Source organism: Vicia villosa, linkage group LG4 (genome assembly GCF_029867415.1).
Source record: "Vicia villosa cultivar HV-30 ecotype Madison, WI linkage group LG4, Vvil1.0, whole genome shotgun sequence".
NCBI classification, from domain to species: domain Eukaryota; kingdom Viridiplantae; phylum Streptophyta; class Magnoliopsida; order Fabales; family Fabaceae; genus Vicia; species Vicia villosa.
In genome coordinates, this window is record NC_081183.1 from 164,776,448 (window position 1) to 164,798,814 (window position 22,367).

Consider the following 22,367-nt stretch of genomic DNA (forward strand, 5'->3'; position numbering starts at 1 on the left):
AATTCACAAAGTTAGTAACCACCAAGACAAAATCGATTGAACAAAGGAAATCAACAATAGTTTGATGTGTGTACATACTCCTAAATATGTAGTACCAGAGTCAATGATACGAGCTCCAAAGAGATCCAAAGTTATCAATCCAGTCAGACCTATACAAGAAATTCAATTCAATGTATGATTATAATAAGAATGGGTGAATAGCTCATGATGCAGTTAATTACTCATGATACATTCTACATATTCATCTTTAAAATATGAAATTCTAACCACTAGAATACTTGACAAAACAAAAAACTAGAATTATTTCCCTCATAAACAAGTTGCTAATGACAAGTGACAACCTTAATTTTACATTCTTTAATAGTAGCAACAAAATTTGCTTAAAAACAGTAGCTAAAAAATGAAAACCGAAGAAAACATTATATTTCTCCTCTTTGACAAACACATGACACCAAACACTCTGGTACCAAATATAAAGACTATTTCCACAATGACACAACTTTGACACGCTAAAAAAAAAAAAGAGTTCGAAACAATTTTGGGTTCATTTTAACTATGCAGTTTTAGCTAAGAAACTTCACAATTTTGTACTAGAAATCTACCTCAATCTTATAAAATTGAACTTATAAATTATTGAATGTCATAAACTATTTGCTCAATTTTATAAAATTAGACTTATAAATTAATAAGCATCACTCTATATATACTATTTGTAAGCTTTACTTTCTCTTAATCATACTAATTAAACATTGATTTGGGTGTTGGGTGTTAACAATTGATTTGGGTGTTGGGTTTTAACAAGTATGTTATGAGTTCACTAGAGCTCTATTTCAGCTAACCATTGAGGCTATTGGTCCACTTAAGACAGAATTTTTTTCTCATATAAAACCTTATTTTCATTGTACTAATACAACCATACAAGCTACTACCACTTAATACTAATTATATACTTGTAATAACATTCGAAGTAAACTATTACTCCAAACAAACATTACTTATTATACCAAGCATTTCATAAATTCTTAATAAATGGTTAACATATACACTATTCCATATGTCCATTAAAGTTTTGTCTGCATTGTTATTGAACAAGATAGACAAAGAAAACTTGTTGTTACCACATTACAGCTATGGTACCAAGACATATACAGCTGGCTAAATTGTTACCACATTCCATGTATTCAAAATAAACAACTTTTTCTTTTATTCATCCACTATTTCATTCTATCCAAATAATGCAATCTAAGCTAAGAATATAACTAATAACAATTGAGATACAAGAAGATTTCAAAGAGAATTTACCTTCTTTTTCACGAAATGAGAATCTAGGGTTGTGGATTAGAACACAAAACCCTATCACTTAGAAGTTTCTGGAACAAACCCTAAGCCCGAAATCACACGTTTCTGGAGAAGAGACGGAGAAGAGACGGAGACGAAACGATGGTGGTGGACGGAGGAGAAGAAGTTCGCGCGATGGTGGTGGACGGAGGACCGACGACGGTGAGGGGTGGGTTCTGGTTCGCGTGCAGAGAGAAAAAGAAAGAGATAAAGTGAGAAACAGTAGAAGCGTGTTTTTGGTTTTAATTTTAGTAATAAGGCTACTAAAGCGCTTCTGGAAAGCGCTCTCATAGCCTGGGCTATACCAGCGCTTTTGACAAAAAGCGCTCTCATTAAACACCCCTACCAGAGCGCTTTTGAAAAGCGCTTTCGTTCCCCCCACGTTCCCCCCACCTACCAGAGCGCTTTTGTAAAGCGCTTTCGTACCCCCCCCCTACCAGAGCGCTTTTGAAAAGCGCTCTCATAACCCCCCCCTACCAGAGCGCTTCTTAAAAGCGCTTTCATACCCCCCCACTATTAGAGCGCTTTTTTAGCGTGTTTTTTAATTTTGTCTTTAGCGAAGCCTATGCCAGCGCTTTTCCTAAAAGCGCTTTCGTAGGGGTGCTGCTAAAAGCCAAATTTGGCGTAGTGTGGAGTGAATGTACCAAAATTTCTTTTTAATCTGAGGTTTCACTACTAAGAAAACACATGATCAACTCTCTTAAAAATCGGCAAGTCAGTCAGGGCAGCAAATATGGGAGAAAATGTGAGAAACGACTGAAAAAATTTGTGGAAAAATACTACACATAGTTTTTTTATTTAAAAAAAATATTAAAAAAAAGGAATGCACTTAGGCGCCACGGGAGGTGGCTCCTATGTGTAGGTAATTCCAATTATATAAATTATAATTGGTATGTAATTTCTTTCGTGAGGCTTTGTCTTGTTCTTAGTTCTCCCTTTTATATAATATATCTTGTTTAAATATAAAAAAAATGTAGTATTCATTTTTGACATTATTACTTATTACTCATAATAGTTTGATATTTAAAAATGCAATCAATTATTATTCATTTGTGGCATTTTCTATTTATTTACTTATTTACAAATAATTTATTTATCAAAACAATAATAGTATAAAATATAAGTTATTAAAAGGAAAAGACATGGGCGTATAATTATGTAATTATATTATAATTTGCTTAAATTGAATAAAATATGACTATGGGAACCTTGTAGAACCTTGTTAACTTTATGAATATATGATATAATTCATAGAATAGGCATGCCTCCAGCGATATATAAGTAGTAACTATTCCTTATTTACTCATAATAGTTTGATATATAAAAATGCAATCAATTATTATTCATTTGTGGCATTTTCAATTTATTTACTTATTTACAAATAATTTATTTATCAAAACAATAATAGTATAATATATAAGTTATTAAAAGGAAAAGACATGGGCATATAATTATGTAATTATATTATAATTTGCTTAAATTGAATAGAATATGACTATTGTTGCACGCTCGCGAAAAATGAACAGAGTCGCCACTAATATATTTATCCCATAAGGGAAAGGAATACCAGAAAACCTAAAAAAGGAAGGAACAAGGTCTTGCGACCAGAGAATCAAGGTACGGGAGTCAGTTACGCAAAGGGGAAGGTATTAGCACCCCTCGCGCCCATCGTACTCGATGGTATCCACCTATGTTTGTTTCTATCTAAAGGGTGTATCTATGTCTAAACCTAAATGCGAATGCATGCAAAAGGAAATACGGGGAAAAGAAGGAATTATTTACAAATGTGTTCGTTCAAGCCCTGCGACTTGATGCCTACGTATCCTTTTCAGGAATCAGAGCGCCGTAGTTCGGCTCCATAGTTTCGTTTGTTTTTGTGTTTTTTAGTTGGGCGGCGTTAACGCTCGCGCTCTTGCATAAGGGGACAGCCTAGGATGCAATAGAGCGGAGATAACAATGCCCTTAAGAAAGGAGGTGAGAGAGTGATTTTGAGTGTTTCGAGGAAATCCCTTAAGCAAGGGAAACTCGAGTTACTCTTTGGTTTGTGTTTTTTAGAAGTTGGGAACTTACGCCTGAATGGTACCCTTAAGCAAGGGAGATCCAAGCACTCGAACATTCCCTTAAGCAAGGGATGTTTCAAGCTTCCATTCCCTTTTTAAGAATTTTCACTTTGATTATTAATGTTTTTTAAGTGTTTTCTTTGTATTTTTTAGAGGGATTTTATTTTGAGTATTTATTAAGTGTTTTAATGTTGAAAAGAAAAAGAATGAAAAAGGGGAACTAATCCTAAGTTCTAATCTAAGTTTAAAGTTAACATGGCAATGGGATCCTAAAAGGAGCATACTAATGATATTAGCAAGATAGGCCAAAATATGGCCAAAAACAAGTAACAAAACCACACAACAATTATACAAAAAATAGCATGGAAATGGTACAAGACATAAAGAAATGATTCAAGTATTAGTGCAAAATTAGACTAAAATACTACTATTATTATGAGTTTTTATATGTCAACAATTACCAATTAGAGGGATCAAAATTAAATCCTAAAAATGATCTAAATCTATCTAGAAAACTATGATTTTAGTTTTTATCAAAAGAAATTTAATAAAAAAAACTATGTCAATACCTAAATTTAACAAGAGAAATATGTGATCAGGGGTCAGGAATGAAATCAGGGAGTATGCTAAGCAATTGGCGCAGGCCCGGCCACAGGTGGCCCAATGTGATTTTTTTGTTTCAGAATTTTGTACAGAAAAAAAAAAGCATGAGGGATGGGCCTATGGGGGTGCAAGGAGTAGCAATTTCGCTACAGGCCCAAGGTAGGTTTTTTGTTACAGTTTTTGTCAGCTTTTTCTAAGAAAGTAATTCACGGGCCTAAGGAGGTGTAGAAACAAAATTCGTGCGGCCCAGGGAATATTTCGTCCAGATTGATCCACTACCTAATTTTTTATTCAGATTTTTATCTTGATTACCACTAATTAACATTAAATCAGATTAAAATCAAATTGAGAATTAAAAGAAATTGAAAATTAAAAGGGAATTAGGTTTAGAATGTGACCTTTGAGATCCAAACGAACAAGTTTCCTTCTTCCTTCTCAAGAACGAACAGCGCGACGGAGGTTTATCACTTCACCGGATTTTTGACGATGCACGGCGGAGGACGTCAACCTTCTCCGATTCCCCTTCCCCTTTCAAACTTCTGAATCGAACCTTCTTCGCCTCAATCTCTCACTCAATTCAATCTCTCTCTCGCTTCGCTTGCTCTCAGACTCTCACGCATCTCTCCGTCTCAGATTCTCTCGATCTGTTTCTTGCTCTCCATTCACGAGTGTCTCACGCTCCCAATCTCTCTTGTCTTCTTCTTCCAAATTTGAATGGAAACTACTCCGATTCGGATTGTCGAAGGCGATGCACAGGCGACTCAAATGATGAATCGGTGATGATGATATTCTTGGAGATGAATCGAGAGAAATTGTTACAGGTTAGCCATTACGTTCTCTCTTTCCCATTCCTGTTACGGTCTTTTCTTTTTCTGAAATTTTCTTCCATCTTTCTGAGTTTCTGTTGGTGATTTGATGAAATAGAGGATGGAGAGTGGTTAGAAGTGGTGAAGATGATGAGAAATGAAGATGAAGGTGGTGGAGAGTGGCGTGTGATTGATGAAGATGATGAAAGGTTGAATGGTGCGTGTAGTAGAGGTTGGGAGAGATGAAATTGCAGAGAGAGAGTTCTGAATTGAGAGTGAAATGGTGAAATGGCGTGTGGAGTGAAAGTTGCAGAGAGAGTTGAAGGGAGAAGATGAAGGTTATGTCATGGTTGAAGGAGAGAATGAGTGTGTGGAATTGTGGAAGGTGATGATTATGGAGATTGAAGAGAGAAGAAGCAGAGACTGAGAAGAGAGAAAGGATGAAGAAGATTGAGGGTGGAAAATGACGTGAAGAATCCAAGATGATGAAGAGTGAATCTGTTATATAGAGGTTGATGAAAGGATGTGAGCAATTCAGTTAGAGGAGAGTGATTGGTAGCCTTAGGATTGAAATTCGGTTATGAATTGGAGGGTGAGGATTTAGTTGGTTATGAGGGAGAGGGAGTTGGTTATCATTCTGTTAGGGAAGTTATGGAGTTTAGAAGTGAGGTTAGTTATAATTCAGAATTCTGTTATATGTTAGTTAGGAATTTGTTGTTTCTGTTAGGGGGTTTGTGGCCATGTTTGAAACTGAATGCAGGTAGATGTGTCTGGTATATGATGCAGGGTTGGTTTAGTTAATGTGTGTGGAATTCTGAAGTGGAACTTGAGGTGATGAAGGTTCTGAATATGTTTTCGTGTGTGTTGCAGGGCTGTTTTGAATGATTTTGGATTGTATTTGTGGTATTTTGTGTGTATGTATGGATTGTGAAAGTAAAAAAAAAAAATGAAATTTGAATGTTAATGTTTGTTTGGAAAACTATTAGGGACTAAACATTAGGAGACCTGGATGTTAGTAGGTGCTGAATAGTTATGTTAGGATTTTGAATAATGTGTATTTGGTTTTGACTTTTTGTTAAAAACAGTTAGAAAATGGTAGGGTTAAAAACGAGTTTGAAGCTTTTGGCTTGCTGAAACTGTGTGCCTTGGTTCCATCTTTACCTTTTTATTGCTGAACCAAAATGTGATCTGTGTTGAAATTTTCTGACTTATTTTATCCTGCTGCAAGTCGAGTTCACTGTGGATGTATATATATGTTTCTTTTTATCAGTGTTTGGATTTGTATAGAGACTGCCACAGGTTTTGTTTATGACTTAGTAGCTGTTTGTGAATGGAGTGTTTATTCTATGGTATTATAATGTATTGGATTGAATGTGATGATGTCTGGGCTTTGAAACTTTATGCAGAATTCTATTCCAAACTTTATGGATCCAACTGAACATGTGCAAGGTTGAATGTATTGTGTTTATGTATTGATGGCGGGATCGAGCATGGAGCGTCAAAGTTGGCCAAGGGTTTCAGTTGTATTATGAACTGACTTTAAATCATGACCAGCTATGTTTCTCTTTGCAATACAGGTTCGGTTCAGAAACTACATTTCTTCCTCCTTTTTTGTGGTTTGAAACATGTTGCAGATTGTTGGTGATTTATGCAGGTTTGGATGTCTTGATGATAAGCTGCAATGCTAGAACCGCCTGAATGTATTGCTGTGAGTCTTTTTGTGTTGTTTTTTCATGATGAACCGTGATGAACTTGATGTGTTCTGGTTGTGTGCAGGCTTTAATAGGCAGCAAGTTGACATAGAGTCTTGGGGGGTCCCAACATGAGTTTGGAAAGTAGTTTAAGTAATAACATGAAGTCACTTTGTAACTTTTATGATGCAACTTGTATTTTTATATTTTTCTTTGCAATTCCATTTTGTATCGTGTACTCTTGAATTTGTAATGGATTTTGAGTTTTGAAATACAACTTGACTCTTTGTGTCTCAGTTTGAATCTTGAACTTTCCCTCCATTATGCTTCACTTGGAAATCCAATATTCAAATTCTTCAATTGGCCAAACTTGAATCAAGTGATAAATTTGTAGTGCCAAATCTTCTTCATCTTGCAATTTTGAATGAGTGATGACATTTGTAACTTGAAGAACTCTTGACACTTGAACCAAAATGATAATGTATTAACGCCTTACAACTTTCCAAGAAACCACATGAATATTTCTCTCTCTTTATTTTTCTTTTTATGATCTTAAGCCATTAATTTTCAAATCAATTTCAATGGCTTATCTGAACTTTGACTAAGTGACTTGCATTACAAGTCACAAGTAATGAAGGACATGTCTTGAACCACAGAGAAACTTTTGTCTCCTATGCCTCGTACTATGATCCGTTCTTTTACAATTCTCCCCATAAGCTCCAAGTGACATGAGACTTTGAACCAAATAGCCTTAGTAGATGGAAGTCAACAAGCTCAATCATGATGAATGAGAAACCTTAATCCATTTGCCTTAGATGCATGTTGATGAAGAAAGAGTAATTTGAGATGAAAGCCTTAAAGCCACAGAGAACCCTAATCACCAAGATCCTTGACCCCATGCCCTTTTTTTAGATGTTTTATTTGATGAATGAATGTGAGGTCATGTTAATGCCCTAATGGAGGTATGCAGACGAATGCGATGCTTAAGCCAGTTAAAAATCAAAGGGTAGGACAAATTTGGGGTGTGACAACTATGGGAACCTTGTAGAACCTTGTTAACTTTAAGAATATATGATATAATTCATAGAATAGGCATGCCTCCAGCGATATATAAGTAGTAACTATTCCAGTTAAATTGATGTTAAAATCCATGCTAGTTGATATATTAATGGGCGAGGTCAATGTGTTTAATGAGTTGAGTTTTATGTAGTAAGAATGCAATGAATTGGAATCATGGTACCTTGATTTAAATTAAGGGATTGCAGATTCGAATAAAAAGAAATCTATGCAATTTTGGTTGTCTGATTTGAATCAGAAAACTGAAGAACTTAATCATAGCTATCTGACTCAAGTCAATGAATCTTTACTTGAATTACAGTTGTCGGACTCGAATCAAGGAGCCTCTGACTCGAATTATAGATTTCTTTTTTTGGGATGGATTTCAATTATGTATGTCTAACTCGAATCATAGAGTTCTTTGGCTAGAACCATGAAGGAAGAATGTGGCCATACTAGTCACTAATGTAGTGTGTAGGGGTAGAATTGAGTTTTGCCCAAATAGAAGGGCATTTTATTCTTTGCCACCCAAGTAAATGGGTATTCAGGCCCAATATTAGAAAAAATCAAAATTTTCGTCTCTCTCTCTCTTGTGGGTTCTATCTCTTTCAAGGGAAGATAAAATACTCACTTAAAGGTTGAAGAGCAGAAGTGGAAGAGAAATATCTACGATATAAGGAGTAACCCCCACATCCTTCCCACAAAATGCTCTAAGAAATCGCCTCATTCAAAGGAAAACTAACTGAACAAAGGTATTTTAGGGTGAAAAGAGACTAGAACAGAGGAACTAAACTACTCTCGAAAGAGCTGCATACTCTCTCCTCTGATCTACTGGTAGAGTCGCCTAATTCAAGGGATTACCAACTGTGATGTTGGCTTTGCTTATAGAATCGATGGTGTTAAAAACAGAAGGAGTCTCAACTGTTTCAGCGGCCACCCAACGATTCCTATTGGCATTTACTGGCTCAATTATTCGAAGACCCTTATGGGAGAAAGGGACCAGATTTACTAGGGATACACAACGAACCAACCCTGACACAAGAGAGACTGATCAACACTACAAATTATTTCTAACACTTGAGAGACACACTATTTGTGGGGAAAAGTATTGCAACAAACTTGGTGAATTCAGGATTCTTACAGAACTTACCAGATGCAAATAGTAATCTCTTCAACACAAAAACGGTTATGGCTTCACATATAACACAATAAGATGTCTCTGACACTGGAGTGACTGGTCACTTGTTGAGGGAAATAAACTTCAGCTATGGAATGCCTCTGTCACTTGGAGAGGCTTTCATCTACAAGGAGAAGGCAAACATCAGGCACCACAATTAAACGTCTCTGACACTAGAGATATTTGTTATTTATTGGGAAAGAACAAACTTCATCACAGACTGCCTCTGAAACTTGGAGAGGCTTCCATCTGTAAAGGATAACTATCACATTCTTCAATGAACTGTCTTCATCAGCTGGGGAAGGCTTACCATTCATTGGAAGGATTTTTATCTTGGATTGTCCCTGTACTGGAGAGATAAATCGTCTACACGTTTCTTCACTGGAATTAATTTGGTTGCTCTGTAGAGACTGTCATCTTCTCTTAATAAGGAATTTTGGACATACAAGTTTCTTAAATAAAGAGACCATCACTTGTTGTCGGGTGATAAAATTTAAAGTAACTACAATAACAATTGTCGGGGATATAAATCCAACTCTCTGAGGAACCATAAAAGGCTTTGGTTAAGGAGACCATGTCTTTAATTGTGCAAAATAAGTGCACTTTCAATCCAGGATTCACTGATCCAAATATTCATATCTGATGGAGACAAAGTTCGATCCAAGACAAAATTTGGAAAGAGACACCCAAATAAGAAATTTCCCACTGAGGACGGAGCTCAAAATGGGGGTTCATTTAATCCTGAGATATATGGATAAGCTGAAATAAAATCTTCCCATGACGAATTTAACTCGACGGGGAATACCAACGATATTGGGTCTTTCTGCCTAAAACTGACGCTTACATGGAAGGAGTAAAGACATCACTTGGGGATAAATCATAACAAAATTTTCTTTTAAAATAATGCGAAAAATGCACATGTATGTAAAGAAAATATGAATGAATGAATGAATGAATTTTATGCATATGCTAACAAAACAGTCATATATAAAGGAAATGATAACTTCGGGGATGACAACACCGGGGTATATCCAGATACTCGACCAATCGTTGATCCCATTTGTTGTAGAGGTATAACCTCTCTGGGGAGAGAACTCTCTTAATCAATCTTTAAAATTATTGGGATTCATTTCGAGAAGAAAACCCGTTGAAACATAACACATTCCGAACAAAAAACTTGCATTTAGTCAGGACACTTGCATCAAGACTTAGTTGCTTCACGGGAGTAACATCCATCGATGCTTGGTTTCACACTTTGAGGACTAAATTCCTTGGGGACCAAATTCAGCATTTTCTTTCATATTCACGAGTTTTAAGAAAAAACTTTTTCTTTTCATCATTTTCAAAAAGGTGATTTTAACTTTGTTTCAGATCTTTTTAATTTTAAAAGTAATTTTGTTAAAACATAATAAAATCTAAGAATTCCAAGAAATGAGGTCAGGCTCAAATTTTATTGATGGAATGGTATTCTGCGAACGACATGACTCCATGAATTACAAAGTTTATAAAATGGTAACTTAAAGGGAAGGGTTACATTAAAATACAAAGATCAATATTCTCCCTAACAACTTTGAATATCGGGCGTACGCTGACATGGGTTGAAAGTCTTCAGAAAGCATCTTCAGGATGGTCAAGTCATACCAAATGTGGTTACTTGCCATAATCATCAACTTATGCATAGATTGCCTTTACAGGTTTTCAATCTATCGGGATGATTATCTTTTTTTATGTCTTTAATGTTTGCCTGGACCGCCCTTTCAGGTTTTCAGTCTACCGAGACCTTCATTTTTGCCTAAGTCTCCCTTTCGAGTTTTCAACTTAGCGAGTCTTTTTCTTTTTCTTTTTATTTAGGCGAAGTATTTCTTGACCACGACGTCATTCACAGGACGCAGGAATTCTTCACCATCCATAGTCATAAGAGTCATAGAACCACCTTAGAAGGCTCTCTTGATGACATATGTAACTTCGTAATTGGGAGTCTATTTGCCCATAGGATTTGGTTGAAAAGATAATACTTTCTTAAGCACGAGATTACCTTCTTGGAATTTCTGAGGTCTAACCTTTTATTCAAACGCTCTCTTCATCCTTTCTTGGTATAACTAACCATGACACAAAGCGGTCATTCTCTTTTTTTCAATAAGATTTAGCTGATTGTATCTAGCTTGACACCATTCAGCTTCTGGTAATTCGACTTCCATTAAAATCCTCATGGAGGGAATTTCAGCCTCTATCGGGAGTACAACTTCCATGCCGTATACCAAGGAGAAAGAAGTTTCCCCAGTCGAAGTGCGAACTGAAGTATGATACCCATGCAGAGCAAGCAAGAACATTTCATGTCAATCCTTGTAAGTCACAACCATATGTTGGACAATCTTCTTAATATTCTTGTTGGCTGCCTCTACAGCATCATTCATCTTTGGTCGATAGGAAGAAAAATTGTGATGTTCAATCTTGAATTCATCACACAGCTCTTTCATCATCTTATTGTTCAAGTTGAAACCATTATCAGTAATGATCATGTTGGGTACGCCATAGCGACAGATAAGATTATTCTTGATAAAATTCACTATTACTTACAGAGTAACATTGGCATAGGAAGCAACTTCGATCCATATGGTGAAGTAATCAATGGCAACCAAGATGACATTGAGTAGCATTGGAGGCACATGGATCTTTTCAGCTTAGATCTGGAACTTGTGGCACCTCTTCACATATTTGTAGCAGTCATATTCCATTGTAATCCAATAGTAACCCGCTCTTAACATTTTTCTAGTCATTGCATGTCCATTGACGTGAGTGCCAAAAGATCCTTCATGAATTTTTTGCATTAACAGGTTTTCTTCTTGTCTATCCACTCATCTGAGCAACACCATGACAAAGTTTATTTTGTAGAGTACATCCCCAGTTAGGAAGAAATTACCAAACAATATTCTCAAAGTTCTTCTGTCTTTGCTAGATGCCCCAGGTGGGTACTCTTGTCTTTGTAGAAAAAGTTTGATATCATAAAACCACGGCTTATCCTCTGTGACTTCTTCAACATCGAATATATGATAAAGCTAAGAAATGAGAGAATCTTCAAATGTTAGGGGAATCCAAGCAAATTTTTTTTTTGCAGGGGGGTTTTAAAAAGGCGCCTATCTGGCAGGGGGATAATAAGTATTAACCCATTTTTATATATTGTTATTCTTACTGTCAGTAGTATAATTTTCTCTCAAAAAACTAAGACATGCAACGCAACATAGAGCCGACAAAGATATAGTTGACTAAAATTGATACAATTCTAGTTGAATCTTCACAAATATGCATATAAAAAATAAATGGCATTAAGTATCTTACAAATCATATTCTGGGGTAGTTCATTCGACCAATTTCGAAGAAATCACTAATAACTGGCAGCCATACATTTTATACTTTAAAAATATAACAAACATATTGTTTCACACATTTCAGTCAGCATGAAATTCTTTCTGATGCAGAGAGGATTCCCTGGATTTAAAAAACTACACACTATTCTCTAAAATTGAAAAAAATTAAAAACAAAGTCAAATATCTTACACAAGTTTGGCTTCCTCTGGCTTTAACAGATATAGTTAAGCAATCACAGGCACTGTTTCAAAGTCTCCCACTAGAAGAAGACCCTAAGACCAATAAAGGAAACAAACAACCAGTTAGCAACAAACCAATAGTAAATAAATAAAGAGTGTATTTTCTTAACAGTAAAAGTGCTTTAGGTTAGAAATTATGGAAAACAAATCGACAAGCCAACATTATCAAGAAGTATCAAGAAAAATGATGTTATGGAAACTTATTAAGAGAAAAAGTGCTATTTCTAAATTTTTTGTTTGTACTTTACTTGCATTTTTTTCAAATCATAGTTTATATCTAAAGATAATGTACACAGATCGGTGGATTTGCCACATCTCTACTATCACAATTTGGCTTCAATGGAATTCCTCTTGTTCACTAGCAAACTTTACATGTCACAATTCACACTCTTTGTTCATTAGTATAATTACAAATACTATATTAATACTCCATTCAAAAGTTAATAGTTTAGGATTGTAGAATATTTAAAACTCCATCCTAAAAGTTTGAAAGATAACATAACACACTACAACCACAATTAACATAACACAATAAGACAGAGATAATTGAATAGTCTAACAAAACTCTTTCTGTCATACCCCAAAATTTCCCCACCGTATTTTCATATTTAAACTCAGCTGAATGTCAAAAGCATACGACTTGATTGCATGCACACTCTCCTAATCACCTACCCTCCAACCAGGGTTTTGTTCTTCTCAAGGAAAATCAACTTCTAATGCCTTAAATTGACCCCATGGCCTCTCATATGACTCAAAGGATCCTCATGCCAATTTTCAAGCTTTGATTCAAAAAACTTCTCATTCAACGGCCCAAACGATCAATAATCGACTAGTTGACCTAAAAGTCAAACTATGGTCAAACCACAGTCAAAACTTCTAATTTTTGGTCAACATCCTCATCATGAAGTATCATTCACCATCTGATCAAGGATTGATCATGGTTCATCAAGGAAAGATCAGAAATCAAGAAATTCAAAAGTTGCTAGATTAGGGTTTTTATAGGAGAAAGTCAACGGAACTTTGACCAGCCATAACTTTCACATGGAACATCAGAAATTTCCCAACCAAAGCCTATCTTGAAGGAAATTGAATTCTCTACAACTTTGTCTCTCACAAGCCAAGGCCAAAAATGCACCATTTGAGAGATATGAGCCAAAACATTACAGGTCCTTCTAAAAGATCGCAAAAAGTCATTTTTTCTCAAAGCTCATAACTTGAACATGGTAGACTCAATTGAGATGAGACCAAAAAGGCTGGTTAGAGGACTCTTCAAGCTTTCAAAAAAGTCCTAGAACACTTCCATATGATAAAATTTGAAGGAGTTATGGCTTGCGCTAGTTGTTCGATCTTGAGAAAATGCACCTAATACAAAGCGGTGAATTTTGATGTTTTAAACCATTGGGCCTATTTTTTGGATTCCAAACAAACCAATGAGCTGAATAAAGATTTTTAAATCAATTATTTTATTTTTGTGACATTTATTTTTTATTTATTTGAATTTTTATTCTTTTAAATAATAGATAAATTAAGTAAATATAAGATAATTAGATTTTATTCATGAGAATAGTTTTCCATTCAAATCAAAAGGCCAAATCTCATATTTGATTAAAAGATTCGTAGAAGGCTTGATTGGAGAAATATGAGCAAGATAGGAAGATTTCAATCAAAGAATATCCTTATTCCAATCAAAGGCTCAATCATCTAAATCATTGGATTTTGATCAAGATTTTCAACCTAATTCATGCTCTATATATACTTAAAGTAATTTAGACAAAATTCAAGGATTCGCTGCAAAAGAAACCCCACTCCAAGCTTCAAAAAATCGTGAAAACAGGGCTACCGAGCAGACAAAGTTTCAGACCAATTCAGGCAGCTCCAAGCATCAAACGAGATTCCTCTTTGCATTCTGAATCGATCCCAATCACTCTCTGGCAGTGAAGCACCCCGAATCGCACTCACATATTCATCGTTTTGGTCAGTTTTGTTTTAACTTTGATTATAGCCTTGAATGCATTATGAATGTCGTTTGGTTGTGTATTATTAATATTCGAGATGCATAAAACATATCTGGATAATTTGATTTTGTTTTGATGCAAGAATCACTATACACCATGATTAGGGTTTTGTGCTTCTTAAATTGGGAATTATGGATAAGGTCAGTTTCAGGCCGAATTAAGAGTGTCAATGGGGTCGGGAGTTCGGGTAGGTTTGATCTGGGCTGTCGTTTGGCATTTTTTGGTGTTAAATTACAGGTTTGAGCAAGGTAGGGCTATAGCCACGGATGGTGACTGTAGGTAAAAGGTTGGTTCTGTTTCCAACAAAATTGAAGGACGAAGAAGATGATATTTTGCAGATGGCGCGCGCATGGTTCTTTTTGAAATTTTAAGTCACGATTTTTTTATATAATAAAGTTTGTGGCTATTAAACTAACATGAAGTCGCTGCAGCGCGTGTGGTTATGCGCTTTTGTTAGTGAATGAGATAACCTGGGTTTGATCCCCAGGTTTTGTATTGTTGTTTCCAAAATATTTCTTTGCAGATTGCATGTGTCTCCCGCGCGAAGGAACACACTGTACCTCACATCCAGGCCATAGGATCTCCCTCAGCAAAGATCCAACGCATATGAAAATGAGGTAAGTCTTTCTTCTATTTTTTTTTAATTTCACTTACATAATTGTTTTTTTATTTTCTTTCTACTATTATAATTATTATTTCTTTTATATTTATTTACTTCAATAAATTGGGTTGTTATAATAGATGTATAAATTTTATTGAAGGTTCGAATTTTCACAAATTTATTCATAATTATTTTATGATTATTATTTAAAATTCAAAATTATTTTCAAATGAACTGTTTTGTCAATTAAATAATTAGGATTACGTCCAATAATTATTTAATCGATATATTGATTCGAACTCTCGATTTTTCTCCGTAACTTTGGTATTATTTCAATTAGTTTATTATTCTATTAAGTATGGCTAACTTGTTCCCTAATCAGGGTTTACGAAGATCGCACCTACACTAAGAAAAATATTTCTTTGTGCATTTTGCAGGGTTAGCAACAGGCTTTCTTCCGACTACGCGCCACGCCCATTACGAAGCTAAGTCCCGATTTAACCCTTATTTAAATATTTGTTATTTTATTTAAAATTAGGGTTTACCTTCAAATATAATGAACTCCGCCTACACTCACGTCTTTTTCTGTCTGCCTTTATTTTTACCCATTTTTCAGGGTTAAACACGAGGCTACCCCGAGACTGCCAACCATATCAGATCAAATCAAAAGCTAAGTCTTTTCTATGTTTTTGTTTTCTTTTTGCCTTTTTTATTTAATTAGGGTTAGCCTTGATTGTCAGTGAATTGATAATGCACTCACCCCTTCGCGTTTATTTTTCCTTTTCCAATTTTCAGGGTCAGTCAGCCAGTCAGAGCTCGAGTGTTCGGTAACCCTGAAATTCACCTTTTTTATTTTCTTATTATTATTATTACTTATGCCAAACCCTATTGCGCTATGAATTCGCTGGTTTCTTTTTCCCCTTCCCCATATTGCTATTGTTACTGTTTATATTAATTGATGTGGTTAGTAACCCTAGGGAGTGAAAACCATTTAATTGAATTAGAATCACCTAATTACAAGATAAATATCTGAATCGATCACGTGATTGTTGCACCCACGCACACTTTTTGGGTAACCTCTTTGCTGCCTGTTGCCTTGTTGCCTTGTGTATTTTTTGCAGAATAGCCATGTCCCTCGAATATGAGGATACCCCAGCCATGTTGCCTCGATAAATACAAAAGTCATAAGACCCTAATGATGCTGCCTTCGATACACCAATATGACCTCGACCCTCGGAAGTTGCCTACGAAAAGGCTGAGGTATCCTCTGGCTGCCTATGAAAGGTTATTCTGGTCCTTCCCTTAGACTACCTGTCTCTCTATGACATGGGACAGTCTTATGGTGAACGACATTGCGACGATCCTTCAACCTCCAAATGAAAGGCTTCCTGCCCTCTTATGGCATGGATAGACCCTTTCACCTTGAAAGGCTAAAAGAACATTTTTCATCTAACCAGGTAATTGCCCCTAGTTGCTTTGCCTTGCTCTAAAAATCTTTTCATAATCTTTCCCATAAAACTTCAAAATGCTACGCTTATTTACAAACTAAAGTCTTATTTCTTTTCTACACTTTCTTCCTTCAAAAGAGCAAAGAAATTAAGAGCCCATGGAAAACCATGGATGCAAAGGGTGCCTTACACCTTCCCTTTGCATAAATTACCCCCCGAACTCAGTTTTTATTTAAAAGGTTTTTCCTGTTCTTTTACCCTTTCTGATATATTTGGATAAAATAAAAGTCGGTGGCGACTCTTGCTATCCGCGACATTTTCGATTATAAAAGTCAGTTCACCGTATTACACTTTCCATCATGTATTTTATCTTTCATTTAAAGGTATTGGGATTTAAGGTTTAGGGGCGAATACATTATACACATATAGCAAATATCAAATAATTATAACAACAACAATGTCCAATCTCGAAATGCTCGAATTAATGAGCGTACCGTTTAATTCCAAGAGCTATTAGGTCACTACAATGAATCTTCTATCATATAAAAAAAGTCTCCCTTTTCCTCAATCATCAAGCATTCCACATCAGCAAATGCTCTCTCAATTTTCCACATCAGCATCCTTAAAATTAACTTCTTCTTCCACTATTATTCGGCAGTTACATCCTTCTGTTCTTCAATTTCCACTATCCTTATAACTGCCCTTAAATCCATCCTCTTCCAAATTCCAAAACCGTTCCAAAAAATGTTATTGCAGCCCCATTATTCTTCTTCTTTCACGATTCATTCATGTTTTTCCGCCTCCATTCATGTTCTTTGGCGTGTCCGCGATTCCGATTGGCTTCTGCTTTCATTTTTGTATGTTATTATTTTTCTGTGTTGTGCAATGAACACGGTTTGATGATGTTTCTGAGAAGTTTCATTCGCGTTTGCACATGTGGTGTTCGATTTTGAATGTTTGATGATGAATGTATAGTTGAAACAACTTTGAATCGGCAAAGCTGGGTGAGATCTTTCTGAGTTTATGCTATTTTCTCTTTAATCTCTCTTCTTCTCTCTCAAACTTTCTGCTTTATATTCTCCATTTAAATCTGATTTAGGTGTATTAATGTTGCTTAATTTAGTTTTATTTTTCGAATAAATTAGTAGGCCACCATGTTTGTTATAATGATTGAAGATTGGTGGAGAATGGAAGAGAATTGATTCAAGATTGAAGGTGTTATGAGGTTAGTTTTCTATTATGGAAGTTTGTTACCGATATTCTTATGGATCATCGCAGTTGGAATGGAAAACTATTCATATTTTTAATGTTAGGTCCAATGAGGTAGCTAACTTACAAATTAAGGAGATCCAAATTTTAGTTACATAATTTCATTAATAATATTTATCTGAGATTATGCGGATTGATCGGTTCTTTGTAGTATTTTGATTTTGTTTATGCTTTGAATTTCATGTCGTGGTATGTTTCAATTTGGTTTTCTCCGATTAAGCTAATGGTTCATACGTGCACCTATTTACAATTCGCTTTTATGTTGTATAAATCTTAGATTTCAACAATATAGACCACTAATAAGATTTTCATAACTCTCTCATTTCTTTCTGATTTCTTCGTCTTCTCTCTCTTTCAAGTTTGATTTTGATTTAATTTTCAACGTTTCAGTTTTCATGGTGTTAGCTCACGTGGAAGGGGAAAGATCCATCGCCGATGCAGTTTTTGATGATGCATTGGTGTTTGTTATTACTTTGAATGATTTGTTAAATTCTGTTTGGATAAGCTGTGACCTGATTTTGATGTAGGTTTATGCAGGATTTCAATTGAAATGCCGAATTGATTGTTTTATCGAATGAATAAGTGAGTTTAATTTTTTAAAATTGTTTCTCTTCCACTTACTCTCTCTTTTTCTTCTTTCTTCTCTCTTTATTTTTCTTCCTTCTTCCTCTGCATGATGCCGCTTTGTATATGGATGACGATATGTAGTTCTGTTATAGCTGACTCAAGGAAGAGATTCAAGTTGCGAATGATATCGCCTATGATGTGGTACAAAAAGAAATTCAAGGTGACATTTTTTTACTCGCTTGCATCGCTTGAGGACAAGCAATGAGATAAGTTTGGGGTTGTGATCGGTCACCATTTTACACTCAATTTCATCATCAATTCGACACACGATCGTCATGTTTGTAACACTTTGTGTTTGTATTCAATTGTTTTCTTTAATTTTCTAGTTGTAGTTTATTTGTTTGCAATTTGTTTTTGTGCCATTTTCATTGTCAATTAGGTGCTTTTGATCTCGTTTGGTAATGGTTTCAGGTTAGCTTCAGATTGATGGAAGTTCGCATGTCCAAAAGGTGCGCAAAAAGGAAGCAAGAAGCAAAAATGAGCAAGGAGGCAGTGGCGGACACGGTCGGACCATGTCGCCTGACACGGTCGGGTCAGGCCTTCTGAAGAATCCTCCTTCCCAAGACCAGAAGCTGACACGGTCTGCCCGTGTCATGTGACACGGTCGTGTCAGCGTTGCGAACTGAATTTCTGATTTTTTAACTTGTACAATTTTAAAGTTCCGGGGGCAATTTGGGTATTCCGGCTGAGATCTGAAAACCTAGAGGGATTAAAAGAGGATTGAGAGACAAGGAGAAGACACTTTTGATCGTACGATAGAATTCTAGAAGAGGGCAAGATAGCGTTATCAAAGTTTTGGAAGACGAAGAGATTCAACGGTGGACACCATTGAAGATCAGAGTTCTCCTAATTTTTGTAATGTCTAAACTCTTTAATTTTGGTTTCTTGAATATTATGAGAGGCTAAACCCCCCAATGCCAGGGGGTGTCCCTGATTAGAATTGTAATGACTATGATTTCCGTATTTCTTTAATCAAGTACTCGTATTATGCAATTCGATTGTCTAGTGTTTTTATGCTTTCTTTGTCGGACAAACAAGATTGATTTATGGTTAACAATTTGTAGGACTACAATTGTTAAGGTTTTTAGGCAATTGAATCTGATAATATCACCTAGGACTAGGGATACAATGAGGTTATTTGAATATTCTTGATTATTGACATCCTTGGTTTACAAACCTATGTTTCTAAGGACTTAGGCATTAGATTGCAAACCAAGAGGTTTTCACTAAGGACTTAGGAAAACACCCTTAAAAACAAATAGTTGCATCATATGAACTTGTTAAAGAGATCTTTTTACAGAGTCATTATAAGGCTGATCATACACCTACCTTGGCATTACTCTAAATTTATATCGAAAGCTCAACTTTAATTTCAGCTTCTATATAGTGTTTTAATCCATTTCGTTAATCATTTAAAACAACACCCATATGTGTTTTTGTTTAATTGACTTCATATAATAACTTGTATTTCCTACGCAATCCTTGTGATCGATACTTGGGGTAAAACCCATTATAACTACACTGTGAAAATAATACACTTGCTATTTTTCTGATCAAGTTTTTGGCACCGTTGCCGGGGATTGCCAAAATATAAGTCATTATTTAGTCAATTAAAATTTTATTGCTCTGCAATTAAAATTTTATTTTTTTCTGAAATTTTTATTTTTATTTTATTTTTACTCTATTTTACTCCTAACTAATCATTGTCTAATCTTGTATGCGAGGTAAGGCCTCAGCTAAACTTCTTTTTGACGCAGAACCAGAAAGATTATTGTGAACACGACTTCGAGAAGTTAAACGGAAAAGACTGGCTTCAAAAGAAGAATCACCTATAGTTTCAGAATCGGAAGACGAAGAAAAACTATCTACTCCATCCGAACAGTCAGAATCTGAGCCTGAAACTATGGCAGCTGATCCACCTCCTCCAGAGAGGCTTCTAGGAGATTATGGAAGGGCTAATGCATCGCTTGGAAGAATGACCATCGTAAATCAACCGGTCAATGTAGCACACTTCCAACTACATTCTTCAACTATCCGACAATTAGAGAGCAAGCCGTTTGCTGGAAGAATCAATGAAGATGCAAATAAGCATCCACAGAGATTCCTCACCACAACAACATCATTAAAGATAGAAGGCCATTCTGAAGAAGCCAAGAGACTCGTGATGTTCCCTTTTACTTTGTCCAAAGATGCGGAAGAATGGTTTTACTCACTTCCAGTTGGAAGCATCACAACAGGGCAACAGATGGAAACAGCTTTCCTTAATGAGTACTTCCCTGCTTCAGTCTTTATTCGAAAAAGATATGATATTGTGAATTTCAACCAGAACGAAGGGGAATCACTGGGAGATGCATATAAAAGGTTCAAGAGGTGTTTGGTGGCTTGTCCCACTCATAACATGGACCCAACCGAGAAAATGCCGACTTTTGTTAATGGTCTCCAAGTCAAGACCAAATAGATTATCGATACTGCTGCCGGTGGCTCAACTAATTTTTCGACAGCCACTGGTATCAAGAGGATCATAGAAGCTATTGCCGCTAACGAGCACATTGAGTTATATGATCACGCAATGAGCCAACCAGAAGGAAAAATTGATTTGAAACTTGCTGATCATGTAGTTAAGATGGAAGAACAAATTGCTGCTGAAGTAGAAAGAAGATTGAAGAAGATGAATATTGGTGAACAGAAAGTAGCACAAGTTTAGCCAATCGCCTCAGTTGTATGTGAGATATGTAGTGGACCACATTTTGCTATGCATTGTGTGGCAACGCAAGAACAGGTTGAACAGATTCATATGTTGAGGCAAAATAATCCATACGCTAATACATATAATCCAGGTTGGAAAAATCATCCAAATTTTGCATGGAAGGACCAACAAGGAAACTTTCAAAAGCAAGGACCAACCTAATTTCAAGCTGCAGCTCAGTCACAACAATATAGACCTCCTCAACAACAACTTCCCTACCAGCAACAATTTCAACACCACCCACAACAATTTCAATCTCAAGCACCACAACAATTCCAACAACAGGCACCGAAGAAGGCAGAATGGGAGATAGCTATAGAAAAAATGGTAGCTCAAAACTCTCAATTTTAGGAAGAAACTAGGAGCACCCTGAGGAACACAGGGGCCTCTATCAAAAATCTGGAAATCCTAATGAGTCATATTGCACAACAAATGACTAACTCTCAACCACAGGGTGCTCTACCTAGTGCTACGGTTACAAATCCCAGAGACAACAATCATGTGAACGCTGTAACTACCAGAAGCAATAAATCCAATGACACACATGAGAAGAATTATGATGAAGAAGATATGTTGATTGAAGTGGATGTAGAGATTAAAGAGAATGAGGATGCAAGTAAAGAGGTCACGTGGGACAAAAGGGTGGAAAAAGAAAAAGTAGTGACACCTAAACCGGAGGTTAAACTCCCTTTCCCAACACGAAATAAGAAGAAAGAACAACATGAGAAAAATTTTGAGAAATTCTTGGAGATGTTCAAGAAACTTGAGCTGAACATTCCCTTCTTAGAGGCACTTGAGCAAATGCCAACCTATGCAAAATTCATGAAAGATATTATTTCAAAGAAGCGGACCATCGAGAGTGATCCGATTATTCTAACTGAAACTTGTAGTGCTATTTTGCAGGGCATGAAGATTCCAGTTAAAAAGAGAGATCAAGGTTCAGTAACTATTCCATGCACCATCGGTGATAGGTCTTTCAAGAAAGCTCTGATTGATTTGGGAGCAAGTGTAAGTCTTATGCCATTATCCATCTACAAAAGGTTGGGAATAGGTAAAGTACAAGACACCCGAATGACGCTTCAGTTTGCTGACCAATCGGTGAAAAGACCGTACGGAGTTGTAGAAGACGTGTTGGTGAAAATCGACAAGTTTGTATTCCCTGTAGATTTTGTTATTCTAGAGATGCCCGAAGATGAAGAGATACCAATCATTTTGGGGAGACCATTTTTAGAGACCGGGAGATGCTTGATCGACATAGAGGAAGGTACAATGACCTTGAAGGTTTATGATGAATAACTAAAGATTGATGTGTGAAACACCATGAA

At 35.9% G+C, this 22,367-nt stretch overlaps 1 long non-coding RNA gene across 1 annotated transcript; it reads left to right on the forward strand.

The window, feature by feature from the left end:
- The first annotated feature begins 13,983 nt into the window (after positions 1-13,983).
- Positions 13,984-19,273, forward strand: LOC131600149 (uncharacterized). The gene is made up of 3 exons (XR_009283035.1): positions 13,984-14,968; positions 15,390-18,251; positions 18,378-19,273. It is a non-coding gene; the product is annotated as an uncharacterized LOC131600149 (long non-coding RNA).
- The last annotated feature ends 3,094 nt before the right edge of the window (positions 19,274-22,367 follow it).